Source organism: Pinus tabuliformis, chromosome 9 (genome assembly GCF_031772625.1).
Source record: "Pinus tabuliformis cultivar Carrire ecotype Pingquan chromosome 9, CPIR1, whole genome shotgun sequence".
In the NCBI taxonomy this organism is placed as follows: domain Eukaryota; kingdom Viridiplantae; phylum Streptophyta; class Pinopsida; order Pinales; family Pinaceae; genus Pinus; species Pinus tabuliformis.
This window is the reverse complement of record NC_142307.1, coordinates 1,779,862,940-1,779,878,378: the sequence shown is the minus strand read 5'-3', so window position 1 is coordinate 1,779,878,378 and position 15,439 is coordinate 1,779,862,940. Positions and strand designations below refer to the sequence as shown.

General features: G+C 36.7%; 1 long non-coding RNA gene across 1 annotated transcript; it reads left to right on the top strand.

Annotated features, from left to right (window-relative positions):
* The first annotated feature begins 13,469 nt into the window (after nucleotides 1–13,469).
* LOC149155892 (uncharacterized) lies at nucleotides 13,470–15,145 on the top strand. Its single transcript, XR_016263217.1, has 3 exons — nucleotides 13,470–13,573; nucleotides 13,680–13,849; nucleotides 13,998–15,145. It is a non-coding gene; the product is annotated as an uncharacterized LOC149155892 (long non-coding RNA).
* Nucleotides 15,146–15,439: the final 294 nt, after the last annotated feature.

Genomic DNA, 15,439 nt, shown 5'->3' with positions numbered 1-15,439 from the left:
ATTAAGAGATGAGAGAAGTGGAGTCGTCACTTGAACAACGAATCTGATTCTAGGATCCAAAAAGTAAACACAAGCAGATATGAGGAAAGCTTCTTGTCTGGGAAAAATGAGAAAAATGGAGTCGCCACCCAAACAAGAAACAAAACCGAAGAGATGCTGCTGATATGTGATGAAAAGATGCCAAAATATTTGAATCTGCCAGCTCAAATGAGAGATGAGAAGATGAGAAGCTGAATGTCGATGAAACCCCAAGAACAGAAAAACTCTGTCCCCGGCAACAGCGCCAAAAAATGTTGTCGCGCAGATTGACACGACAGTGCTCAGACCGGGGGCTGTCACTCTGATCCCCGATCCCTCCGTTTAACCCTGTCTCCCGCGGCTAAGGGGGGTAGACCCTGCGAGATAATGAAGACCAACTGCCAAACAGTTGGGTGGGAGACACGACACACGCTATGATAAGCACTAGATGAATTTAGAGATTTAATAGACCAGTGCCTTGTGGAGTTAATGTTTAAATGATTACTTTTTAAATGGTATAGAAACATAAACCGTGAACAGTAATCATTTGTCATCAGCTAAATCACATGACCAAAAATGATATCCTGGCAACTGGAAATTTTTGAAGAGATGAAAGCCTGAGAACCATGAATTGTTAACCAGACATCATATTTCGTGTTTCAACTTGAAAATTTCAGATCTCAGCATGAAAGATATGACAATTACTGAAAATAACTGGATCTAAAAAAATTCCACAAATAAATATATATATATATATATATATTTTTTTTTTTATAAATATTAAAATGAAATCTAAAGATTATTCTAAAACTAAACTATTTAAAAAAAAAAAAAACTAAATCTAAAAAAAAAAATTATAAATCTTTTATTATTTTTTTCCTTTTTTATTTTCCATGTTATAAAAACTGAAAATTAAAAAATCTAAAAAATATAAAAACTTAACACTTAAAATCTATTATAAACTAAAACGTTAAATTAAAACCTAAGCTTAACCCATTAAAAAAAAACTAAATAAAACAAAACAAATTAAAATCTAATTAGAATTAAAATCTATCTAACCAAGCCTAAGTTCTAACGTCTAAACCATGCTATAATCCGAATAGCCCAACGGAAATCGAAATTTTTCTGAACGCACATATAACTCAGAACTGAAACTGAACCCTTGACTAAAATGTAGCCACGCCTTGCATATATCGTTACCTTGGCTCAGTGAAAATTTCGGATCGCGTGGAAAAAAACCTGGGCAGGGATAGAATGCGGCGGACAGAGAAAGACTTAAATCAATTTGAAACTTACCTGAGCGTGATTTACCTGGCCCGATGGAATTTGTCAATGCGATTGAATGAGTTTGAATGATTGAATGATTTCGATACGCAGCAAAACTCGTGAGGAAAATTGTAGTCACGCCTGGGTATGCCTTTGCTTTCGATGGATAAATCAGATTCATGAATCGCTTGACCCGTAATTTGAAACGCAGTCATTAAAACGCCATCGAAACCCTGGACCAGCCGACCATTGATACCTCCTTACAGCTTCGATTCACACGCACGATGACATCGATCCGCAGAAATTTTGCAGGTTCAATCAGTGTTGAACGCGTGGGTATCCGAATCGTGTTGATTGTGGATCGATTTTGGAATGCAGGTGAAATGGCTGGACATTGACGGCAGACAGAAAGGAAACTTGAATCGGCTTGACGCTGGATACGCTGTCTGACGGATTGTGGTGATGCGTCTCAATTTATGTCTTTTATATAAACGGATTTTATTACTTGAGGCAGTTCTGCGTTGAATGATGTCGGACACCTTCGATTTAAACCTGGTTTTGCTGCGGGATCATCCGAACTGTAACAACTGTGCAGACTTTTGAGTTTTCTTGTCTTTTGGCTGCTTAGATTTGAGACGGCTTTGGTGACGGCAGAATTTCAATGGAGCCACTATACAAAGGCCGCTACAGAAGCTTGATCTAATTGCCAACGTGTATCTGCATCCTTCATTGCCTTGTGCGGGCTTCTCATGGCATAATTTTTCAGCCGTAGTACCAGCAAACAACAATGCTCTCCCTTTCAAAACGTTTCAGCACCACCTTTGCCGGCAGAAAGTGACGCAAGTCTGGCAGTGCACTGATAAAGAGAACACATTGACTGAAAATAGATTTGCAGGCTGGGCAGCCGTAATTGCAAGAAAACAAAACCCTATACCTGCAAACACAAAGAAAACAAAACCCTAATGATATATGCACAAAATCAAAATCAAAACCCTAGATCAACTGACAAATTTACAGATCTTGGCCTCTTAACTGCCAGATTTAACAATAAGAGCAGAAGTGTTTTCAGTATATCAGAAATTTTGAACTTCACTGTGAACAGAAAGAAAATCTCTCAATGTAAAACAGAAAAGAAACTCTTAATGATTAACCCAGGGAACAATCAGCTGGGCTCTGCACAGAAAAGCCAGTGGGAGTCGGTTGGTTCAGCCTAGAACTTCCCCAAACGCCCACAATTTCCTTCAGAAAGGTTTTCCTGCACACCTCAAGCAACCATCAGCACAGAGAGAAAGAGTGCTGCTAGATCTCAGAAAATAATGGAGATACCTGCTATTATTTCAGAAACCCTAGCAGCCCTCAAACCCTAGCAGGTGAACAAGATACCTGTGCTCACACTACTCTTAAAAAACAAGCTATGATTAACGGCTAAAAACTGAAATATGCAGAAAATTAAAGATCTCACAGCAATCCTAGAGAGTAACACCAGCACGATTTGGACCCCAAAGTCTTTTTATTAACCAGAAAATCAGATTACAAGAGAGCTTTTCAGTACAGACTCACAGATCAGATGATTTGAAATGACCCCCTAAGACCCTATATAAAGGAAATGATCCTAACGGCTAGTTCGAGTGATCCATGTAGAAATGATCTTGACCGCTGATGAGGATCAAGACATCTCTTGATCTCATCCGTCGATTTATTAACTTAAAATATTATTATTTTATTAGTTAGGGTTTTTGCTTCATTTTTTAATTCATTTTAAAATGGATCACTGAACTAAGCCTTTCGGAAAAATCACCTAGGACCTAGGACTTAGGACTCATGAGGGGATTTAAAACATTTCTCGACCCTCAAGACACATTACATCATGACTTTTACAAAATTACATCTTAAGGGACAAACCCATTTAATACAGACCCTCACAAAACACCCAGTTCTGCGACACAACTATAATCTAGCAGATTTAACACACTAGGATTTTCCTAAAGTTCTAATGACAAAATCCATCCCAACTTTGGGGTCAGGTTTGAAGGAAAACTCTGCCGATCCATGGATCGGTGAGACGAAAAACCTTCCGGGACATAGATTATCATAGAAAATTAGGTCCACCTAGGCAATTTACATACATGACTCATGTCTGCTAAGATTATTTACAATCAATACATGCAGACTGGGTTTACAATCAAAAAGATCAATTTGCTGATGATGGCAGGATGGCATGGACATGCTGATCAGGTGCTTCCCTTTTTGCCAAGAAAAGGGGGATGTACTGCATGGGTAGTTGACCAGTAGAGGTCAACATCTGTCTCTACTTGGGGACACGTTGCTGCTTGCAGGAATGTGAGAATCCAGAATCTGCATCCATACAACACAAAAGTAAGTAGCGTCCATTCATAAATCAGCATATACATTAAGCACAGCAAAGAAAGAAGCTCTTCATTTATTAACTATCTAAAGCAGAAATGAAAATGCGGAAAAAAAACAAGGAGTAGGGTTAGAAATACGCTACAAAGGATGCCCTACGGCATCAGATGTGTTCAATATAGTGCATACTGAGCATTTGCCTGCTTTCAGGCAAATCTGTCGGCTGCTTGTCGGATGTGCCATGTCCAATTTTGCATATGGTAGGACTCTTTCCTATCCGAAAATCAAGCTGCTCACGGCCGTCTGATGCATCAAATCTTCGTCTAATCTTCTTCCTCTTGCGCTTCTTCTTTCTGGCAGGATGAATTACTGATGATCTGGAACTTTCTGTTTCGAAACTATCAGATGAAGTGTGTTAGTTATGCATGCTAAGTCTTTTTGTGTCTTGCATCTGATTTTTATCGTTTTTAAGCTTATCTGGATCACCTTTAATTATCCACTTAATGACCTCCTCATAGAAAGATGGAACTTGTTGCGGCAAATGAGAAGGCTCCTGGTTTCTCTTATCATCTGACCATTGTTGAATCTTTTGAACTTGTATTCTAATGGCATCCACCTGACTAGAGCATTCATCCCTTATAGCGCTGATTTGCATGGCATGGTTCTCTTGCATGTGTTTTATTACCTTATCATTCTTTTCCTCTATGTCCATCAAGCAATGTTGCATGAAATTTATCTCTTCTTTATGATTCGCTTGCATGTCAGCCAACTGATTGTTATGATTGAATGTCATAGAGTCAATTTCCCTATCATGATCAGCTTTCATGGTCACCATATTTTCCTCTAAGACTGACATCTTGCTTTGCATGCTTCTAATTTCTGTTTCATATTTAATTTTCATGGCCTCAATTTCCTTAGCATGCTGATTTTGCGTGTCCTCAATCTCCTTATTACGTTTTTCCAGATGGGTGCGTAAAGTTTTAACATCATTGATAAGATTAGTTTGGTTGCTTTCCATATTTTTCACCATCATCTTTAAATCTTGTATTATTTGCTTTTTCTCATCCTTTTCATTGTCATTTATCCCCGATTTTTCACTATCATGAACTTGATCTGCAATAGTTCCGGCTGATGACATATTCTGATCTTGAACTCTTTCTTCAACAGCTTGACCTTTAATATGATTACTTTCTTCTTTTTGCACAATTTTAGAGGTAGAAGGCAAGCTGTTTGGACTATTATATCTATCTTTAAAAGCATCGAGAATGTCTTGTAAAGAAGTGAAAAAATCATTAGGAAAATTATTAAACCAATTCAAGGCATCACCCTCTAAAGAATGGACAAATAGACGCATCTTGAAATCTTCATGATTATATTGAGGAAATCTACAATATAAGATCTTTACACAAGTAAACATGTTTAAATGATGTTTAACAGCGACCGGATCATCACCCGAGAACTTAAATAATTTAGAAATGGCCTCTTTCGGAAGATCATGGAGATTATTAGTAAAATGACATGGTTTACATGAATAATCCATGATGAACAACAGGGGATGAAATGGATGATAAAAAGAGATTTCTGCTCAAGAAAATTAAGAGATGAGAGAAGTGGAGTCGCCACTTGAACAACGAATCTGATTCTAGGATCCAAAAAGTAAACACAAGCAGATATGAGGAAAGCTTCTTGTCTGGGAAAAATGAGAAAAATGGAGTCGCCACCCAAACAAGAAACAAAACCGAAGAGATGCTGCTGATATGTGATGAAAAGATGCCAAAATATTTGAATCTGCCAGCTCAAATGAGAGATGAGAAGATGAGAAGCTGAATGTCGATGAAACCTCAAGAACAGAAAAACTCTGTCCCCGGCAACGGCGCCAAAAAATGTTGTCGCGCAGATTGACACGACAACGCTCAGACCGGGGGCTGTCACTCTGATCCCCGATCCCTCCGTTTAAGCCTGTCTCCCGCGGCTAAGGGGGGTAGACCCTGCGAGATAATGAAGACCAACTGCCAAACAGTTGGGTGGGAGACACGACACACGATATGATAAGCACTAGATGAATTTAGAGATTTAATAGACCAGTGCCTTGTGGAGTTAATGTTTAAATGATTACTTTTTAAATGGTATAGAAACATAAACCGTGAACTGTAATAATTTGTCATCAGCTAAATCACATGACCAAAAATGATATCCTGGCAACTGGAAATTTTTGAAGAGATGAAAGCTTGAGAACCATGAATTGTTAACCAGACATCATATTTCGTGTTTCGACTTGAAAATTTCAGATCTCAGCATGAAAGATATGACAATTACTGAAAATAACTGGATCTAAAAAAATTCCACAAATATATATATATATATATATTTTTTTTTTTTCGATTTTTTTTTTTTTTTTTAAATATTAAAATGAAATCTAAAAATTATTCTAAAACTAAACTATTTAAAAAAAAATAAAACTAAATCTAAAAAAAAATTATAAATCTTTTTTTATTTTTTATTTTTTTCCTTTTTTATTTTCCATGTTATAAAAACTGAATATTAAAAAATCTAAAAAATATAAAAACTTAACACTTAAAATCTATTAAGGAGTTTAGACTTCTGTGATCCATAACATTGTTTAGAAAATCTTCGGCAAAATCACATAATCAATCTTTTGTCGACGCGTTTCGAACCAACCAGTGTGGTTCATCGTCAGGACAAGTTGAAGAACAGATCCAGCTTCGCCTGTTTAAATAGCTAGAGCAGAGACCCCAACGGTTACCTGGCCAAAGGTTGACTTAAGGAGCAAGGTCAAATTTAGTTATATTAGGTAAGAAAGAAAGAAATAAATATCTAAATATATCAATGATAAATTATAATATACTAATAAATAAATCCAAATTTAATAAATATATATAAATCTATATAAATTTTAGTTATATTAGGTGTGAGATAACCAAATAAATATATAAATATATAAATAAAACAATAATAAATTATTTATTTATTAACTAAATATATAACTATATAAATCATAATAAATTATATTTACGCCGTAAGGCGTTTCCCTTTGAAATAGACTCCCTCTCCATACCACTTGTCTCATTGTGCATCGTCGATCTTACATGTTAGACGATTAAAACAAATTCTACCGTTCGATCCTGTTAGGTTTGTAACTACCCAAACATGAGTATTTATTGTTCAAAACATTACCGCTACGAGGCTCCATGCCACTGGTAGGTTTATGTGGCAGTTAGGTCTCGCTTGGTTTTTCTGACAGCTAGGTCTTGCTACTCCGCGCCGTGTCACTGTGTGCGGTTGTGCATCATCCAATCGTTTTGTTAGACCATCCGATTGGATTATTATATCAATCGCCTTGTGACATATCTGTATTCTTCCGTTCGTATGTTTTAATAAGTGAAGGGTTTGCACAACATTCAAAGTTGCAGCCATAGTTTCAAAAAGGATTCTGGAGGAGCTCCAGGATTTGTAGTGGTATCCCCAAACATCTTGCAACGCAGTTATTTTTACACCCATTTCAGATTTTCCCCTTAAATTGATTCTTGGGTTTTCAAGCGAATGTTTGTTTTGTTTTATGCAGCTTTCTGGCGCAAAGAATATGTAACTGTTCCATCTTTTTGTATGTATGATGTTCTAGCTTTTTGTATGTGGGTTGCGATTTTTTACATGTGACTTCACGTGGCTTGTAAGCACATTTCTTGTGAACGATTGAGATTTCAATGTTCAATCAGATGGTAGGAGTTCATTAGGGTAAGTCAAAACCCTGCTACCCAATTTAGATTTAGATTTTTGTTAATTTGTTTTGCTGGGTTGGCTGGAAGGCCTCTGTGCAACAACACACATTATTTCGAATTCTTAACCAGCGTCATTATGCTCACGGTGATTTATTTTCCTCCAGCGTAGTAGTATATGGAGATTTGGATGGATGCTAACTCCGAATGAGGTAAAGACCCGTATGGTATTTTCTTTTTGTTTTTTCATGACATTCGGCTTGACACTTTAATTTTTGGTTCTTGTTTACTGTATTTATGGAGATTTACCTTAAGCTCAGACTTTTCGTAGTGGTTAACCGTCTTGATGTGGCGGCGTTAGGGGAAGCCCTGTCCGTCGGGACTTGAGAGGAATGGAATTCTTATTCCACGGAGGCTAATCTTCAGGTCACAATTTGTTAGGATTGAATCTTTTGAATTCGATATCAATTGCATTGCTTTCATTACAATTACTGACTTAATTTATATATTTAGACTCTATTGATCTGCAGTGTATTGGGTTTTTCTTCTTGTTAATTTTAATTAAATTCGTGGCAACGACAACTCTAGTGCTTTCACTATCCCATTTAACAATTTCATTCTGTTATGCTAAGATATTCTCTTAATATCTCCAGATTAGCCAAGAGGGAGTGACATGCAGGTTTTACTTAGGTATACCGTTCTGGTGAAACTCTTTGATTTTGTTCTTATACAAATTCTTTTCAGGTCACAATTTGTTTGGATTGATTCCTTTGAATTCGATATCAATTGCATTGCTTTCATTACAATTATTGACTTAATTTATATATTTGTGCCATCTAAGTCGAATTTAGACTCTATTGATCTGCAGTGTATTGGGTTTTTATTCTTCTTAATTTTAATTAAATTCGTGGCAACGACAACTCTAGCGCTTTCACTATCACATTTAACAATTTCATTCTGTTATGCTAAAATATTCTCTTAATATCACCAGATTAGCCAAGGAGTGACATGCAGGCTTTACTTATGTATACCTTTGTGGTGAAACCCTGTTTTTGTTCCTATACACATTCTTTTCATGTTGCCATATATCATTTCTCAGTGGCTTCTTTTTTGACTATAGGTATATCTCTTACCTAAATGTCTACTAATCCATATAATAACTGAGAAGAAGAGGAACCAGAAATCTTACGCCTTAAAATATTTGATGTTTTGGGTTCAACATTACTTATATTTTGCTAATTGTATTTGTTTGTTCATAATTCCTGCAACGTGAACAAAGAAATTCTCAGACTACTTGATAACAGATACCATAACCTCGCGTGGATTTGTTTCTTGTTTATTCCAATCGTTTGGCAGTGTAGTTATCAGATGGATGTTTCCAGAAGTTCGAAAAGTTCTCAGTGGAGTGAAAGGTCAAGTTCTTCCCACTATTTAAAACATAATGCTTTTTCCGTGGATTTGATTATCCAGGTGCGTAATCTTAGTCTTTACGGTTCTTATAAAATTCAATTTTATTTGTAATACTAATTGACGGAGCTTAGTTTCCCATTTAAATCCTTATCATTATACTTAAAAGAGAGAAAATATACTGCAGGTATTCATCAATGTAGTGATTCATTCTGGGTATTATATGGGACACGCCCTTTTCGAGAACAAATAAAAGCGATGTATAAATTGATGGATATGGTGGCGACATATCAGATTAAGCTATATTGTCTGCAGAAGCCTGGCGTGGGATTTTATAGAGTACATATCCATGAAACGAAAAAGGATGGAAGGCCAAGAAGGATAGATCATGGACAACAGTGCCTCAACCGATCACCATATTTATTAATTATTTTACAACAGCCACGTTACCTCAACGACCATTTTTGCTTTAATTACGCCGTAAGGCCTTTCCTTTGAAATAGACTCCCTCTCCATACCACTTGTCTCATTGTGCATCGTCGATAATTTTTGCTTTAATTATTACGCCGGAAGGCTTTTCCTTTGAAATAGACTCCCTCTCCATACCACTTGTCTCATTGTGCATCGTCGATATTACATGTTAGACGATTAAAACAAATTCTACCGTTCGATCCTCTTAGGTTTGTAACTAACCAAACATGAGTATTTATTGTTCAAAACATTACCGCTACGAGGCTCCATGCCACTAGTAGGGTTATGTGGCAGTTAGGTCTTGCTTGGTTTTTCTAACAGCTAGGTCTTGCTACTCCGCGCCGTGTCACTGTGTGCGGTTGTGCATCATCCAATCGTTTTGTTAGACCATCAGATTGGATTATTATATCAATCGCCTTGTGACATATCTGTATTCTTCCGTTCGTATGTTTTAATAAGTGAAGGGTTTGCACAACATTCAAAGTTGCAGCCATAGTTTCAAAAAGGATTCTGGAGGAGCTCTAGGATTTGTAGTGGTATCCCCAAACATCTTGCAACGCAGTTATTTTTTTTTACATCCATTTCAGATTTTCCCCTTAAATTGATTCTTGGGTTTTCAAGCGAATGTTTGTTTTGTTTTATGCAGCTTTCTGGCGCAAAGAATATGTAACTGTTCCATCTTTTTGTATGTATGATGTTCTAGCTTTTTGTATGTGGGTTGCGTGGATGCTTCCTCCCTATTTAACCAGAGTTTCAATTGGAATCGCTCCACAATATCGAGAAATGGCATTCCAATGGGTGATTTGTCTGGGTAATGTCTGAATTGCAACTATTATAGTTTGCCTTTTCCCTATTTTAGTTTACTCAATATGCATGGAATGGTTTTGGTTTTTTTCCATGGTGTGTGTTTCTTAATTTCATTGCTCGCTTTTTTTGGTAGGATTAAGTTTTATTTGTGGGGATTTCAATTTATAGGCTTTATTGTGCTTCTTTCTTTTTTATGGGTGTCAAAAAAGATTCTGAAGGAGCTCACGGATTCGCAGAGGGATCCCCTAACATCTTGCAGCGTTGGTATTTTTATACCCATTTCAGATTTGCCCTTTAAAATGATTCCTAGATTTTCAAGCAAATGTGTGTTTTGTTCCGTAAGTGTTCCAACTTTTTGTATGTATGTTGTTCTAGCTTTGCTGCAGAAAGTGCGGTTGGATAAACTTTCATAATTACGTGTATGATGTCTTTTTATTTGTATTTAAACAGACTTCGGTTTTTGCTGGTTGTGTTGCCCACTTCTAACCATGAAATTCCCAGTGCCATATTATTTTTTCTGTGTGACAATATATGTCACCATAATAATCCATGTAGTGCAATTCTTGCTGAAGAGGTGAATGTAGGATCGATCTTGAGACCTTCTGACCACCAACCCTTCTGGTTGTCTCCGGCTGGGTTCCTACCCATGCTCAACGCTCATTTGCGCATTCCCTTCAGCCTGCAAGTTGACCCTTCCCACCCTGCAACTTACAACAGGAAAACTGGGGCATAGAGGGTTCTGACAGTAGGCACTCTTCTTTTATCTTTAATTTTTGCATAATTTTCTCTTTGCTCTTAATTTTCTATTTGCAATAAAATTTTTGCATAATTTTCTCTTTGCTCTTAATTTTCTATTTGCAGTGATTAAATAAATATGTATTTGAGCCATGGATAGCTGATGGAGTTATTTTTCATCGAGAACTCACTATCGTTGCAGGGTGGACCAAGAAAAGATTGCATGTCTTAACTGATTTTATTTTTTATTATACACAATCAACTTAAACTATTCATCGAAATAATTAGTATAGTTCTTGCCATAAGGAATATCACAGATAAAAAATGAAGTCACTGCACACAACTCAAATGTAAGTTGGATTTACAGAAAAACTGGAGTAATTCTAAAATTGGTAAAATATATGTTTCTGTATTCACGCATATTAATTTTTATTAAGTTTGTAATACAAAATTGGTAAAATATATTTTTTTGTTCATGCATATTAACTTTTATTAAATATTTAGTACAATGCCGGGTGGATAAATTTATCACTAATTTTTTTTTACAGTAATATGTGAATACAATTGCATTATTCATGTCATAATTTTTACATTTAAAATATTTATACTTGCCAGAACAGCTTCCACCGAAATGGATTCCCAGAACATAACCAATTTTCCAAATCTTCAAGTGCCTGGGCGCATCCTGTAATGACTTCTTCTGCATTATTCATGTCATAATTTTTACATTTAAAATATTTATACTTGCCAGAACAGCTTCCACCGAAATGGATTCCCAGAACATAACCAATTTTCCAAATCTTCAAGTGCCTGGGCGCATCCTGTAATGACTTCTTCCTTAGAGCAGAGATACCCTTCTTCAAACCCCAGATGCAATCCTCCTGGAGCAATAAAAAATAAGTGCCCCTGTACACATCAATAGAGCCATAGCTTCCCCTCTTAACACAAGGGAATCCCTTCAAACAATTTTCCGAAGCCTCATCATATGTTTGTAAACCTGTAATTTCAGGTAACAACGACATTTTATTCCATGGAAGATTAACGTTCGTTAAGGAAATTGCATTTCCCACCTAAGCGGTGAGCAAACCCAGAAGGAACTGGCAGTGGCAATCAATGTTTTCTCCACTCTTTCTTTGAAACACGATGTCATTCAACAACGACAAAACATCATAAACTGTTTCAGGACAGTATTCTGCAAGGCGTATTATGAATTTCTTGAGCATCTTTTCTGCTAAAGCTGAGTTGAATATATCTACAATATACTCTTCCAGAGACCAATGCAAGAGAGAAGTACCACTGAAAATCCTATAGAATTTCTTCAACCTTGCAGTATATAATTCTGCCTCGTTGCCATGCGAGATAATGTTAACTAACTCTAATACAGAGTATACAAGTTTAAAACACGACTTCTGTAAATTTAATACCTGCAGAAATCCAGCTGGGCATTTTCTAATGTCTCGCAGAACATTGCTTTTGGTGCGTGGAATGTCTTCTTGGTGAGTTATGATTATTCGTTATGATAATTCAGTTAGCCTACGAGCTAGAAATACTGAAATTTTCTCCAGTCTATTGGCTAAAATCTTTCTCTTGCAAGTTGATTGCATACTGGGTGACAATCCAAGGGCCACAAGTTACATGGTGGAATATGGACCAAAGTATCCTCGTCAGTTCCACAAAAGGGCTTCCTCCATTGCATCACAAAGAGGATTCAACCTTTCTTAGTTGCAAAGGAGGATATTCGATATGGTTTGATTGCTAGTGGAATGACCCTAATGTTTTATTTGGTATTGTTGTTGCAGGACCTGATAACAATGATAACTTCGTAGATGCAAGAGACAACTATAAGCGGACAAAACCTACAAACTACAACAGTAGGCCTATGGTGGGATTTTTGGCCAGACTTTAGGGAGGGAAATGCTGGAAATGGCCTATGGTGGGATTTTTGGCCAGACTTTATAGGGGAATTGCTGGAAATGACCACAGTCTTCCAAGTAGCCTTCTCTTATAGGATGCAATCAATTTGGTTTTAGTTTGTTCTAGTGATGATGTTGTTGGTGGTGTTCTAATGGTTGATTGATTACATATTGGGTGACAATCCAAGGGCCACAAGTTACATGGTGGGATTTTGACCAAAATATCCTCGTCAGGTCCACCACAGGGCTTCCTCCATTGTATCAAACAAAGAGGATTCAACCTTTCTTAGTTGCAAAGGAGGATATTCTATTTGGTTCGATTGCTAGTGAAATGACCCTTACCATATCTTTCTCCTGGAATGCTTTCAATACAGGTCAATAGGCCTTGTAAAATGTAGGGCTTTCAGCTATCACAATATTTGAGCTCGCACACAAGAAATAGACTCCCTCTCCATACCACTTGTCTCATTGTGCATTGTCGATCTTACATGTTAGACGATTAAAACAAATTCTACCATTCGACCCTGTTAGGTTTGTAACTACCCAAACATGAGTATTTATTGTTCAAAACATTACCGCTACGAGGCTCCATGCCACTGGTAGGTTTATGTGGCAGTTAGGTCTCGCTTGGTTTTTCTGACAGCTAGGTCTTGCTACTCCGCACCGTGTCACTGTGTGCGGTTGTGCATCATCCAATCGTTTTGTTAGACCGTCTGATTGGATTATTATATCAATCGCCTTGTGACATATCTGTATTCTTCCGTTCGTATGTTTTAATAAGTGAAGGGTTTGCACAACATTCAAAGTTGCAGCCATAGTTTCAAAAAGGATTCTGGAGGAGCTCCAGGATTTGTAGTGGTATCCCCAAATATCTTGCAACGCAGTTATTTTTACACCCATTTCAGATTTTCGCCTTAAATTGATTCTTGGGTTTTCAAGCGAATGTTTGTTTTGTTTTATACAGCTTTCTGGCGCAAAGAATATGTAACTGTTCCATCTTTTTGTATGTATGATGTTCTAGCTTTTTGTATGTGGGTTGCGTTTTTTTACATGTGACTTCACGTGGCTTGTAAGCACATTTCTTGTGAACGATTGAGATTTCAATGTTCAATCAGATGGTAGGAGTTCATTAGGGTAAGTCAAAACCCTGCTACCCAATTTAGATTTAGATTTTTGTTAATTTGTTTTGCTGGGTTGGCTGGAAGGCCTCTGTGCAACAACACACATTATTTCGAATTCTTAACCAGCGTCATTATGCTCACGGTGATTTATTTTCCTCCAGCGTAGTAGTATATGGAGATTCGGATGGACGCTAACTCCGAATGAGGTAAAGACCCGTATAGTATTTTCTTTTTGTTTTTTCATGACATTCGGCTTGACACTTTAATTTTTTGTTCTTGTTTACTAGTATTTATGGAGATTTACCTTAAGCTCAGACTTTTCGTAGTGGTTAACCGTCTTGATGTGGCGGCGTTAGGGGAAGCCCTGTCCGTCGGGACTTGAGAGGAATGGAATTCTTATTCCACGGAGGCTAATCTTCAGGTCACAATTTGTTAGGATTGATTCTTTTGAATTCGATATCAATTGCATTGCTTTCATTACAATTACTGACTTAATTTATATATTTAGACTCTATTGATCTGCAGTGTATTGGGTTTTTCTTCTTCTTAATTTTAATTAAATTCGTGGCAACGACAACTCTAGTGCTTTCACTATCCCATTTAACAATTTCATTCTGTTATGCTAAGATATTCTCTTAATATCTCCAGATTAGCCAAGAGGGAGTGACATGCAGGTTTTACTTAGGTATACCGTTCTGGTGAAACTCTTTGATTTTGTTCTTATACAAATTCTTTTCAGGTCACAATTTGTTAGGATTGATTCCTTTGAATTCGATATCAATTGCATTGCTTTCATTACAATTATTGACTTAATTTATATATTTGTGCCATCTAAGTCGAATTTAGACTCTATTGATCTGCAGTGTATTGGGTTTTTATTCTTCTTAATTTTAATTAAATTCGTGGCAACGACAACTCTAGCGCTTTCACTATCACATTTAACAATTTCATTCTGTTATGCTAAAATATTCTCTTAATATCACCAGATTAGCCAAGGAGTGACATGCAGGCTTTACTTATGTATACCTTTCTGGTGAAACCCTGTTTTTGTTCCTATACACATTCTTTTCATGTTGCCATATATCAATTCTCAGTGGCTTCTTTTTTGACTATAGGTATATCTCTTACCTAAATGTCTACTAATCCATATAATAACTGAGAAGAAGAGGAACCAGAAATCTTACGCCTTAAAATATTTGATGTTTTGGGTTCAACATTACTTATATTTTGCTAATTGTATTTGTTTGTTCATAATTCCTGCAACGTGAACAAAGAAATTCTCAGACTACTTGATAACAGATACCATAACCTCGCGTGGATTTGTTTCTTGTTTATTCCAATCGTTTGGCAGTGTAGTTGTCAGATGGATGTTTCCAGAAGTTCGAAAAGTTCTCAGTGGAGTGAAAGGTCAAGTTCTTCCCACTATTTAAAACATAATGCTTTTTCCGTGGATTTGATTATCCAGGTGCATGTGGGTTGCGTTTTTTTACATGTGACTTCACGTGGCTTGTAAGCACATTTCTTGTGAACGATTGAGATTTCAATGTTCAATCAGATGGTAGGAGTTCATTAGGGTAAGTCAAAACCCTGCTACCCAATTTAG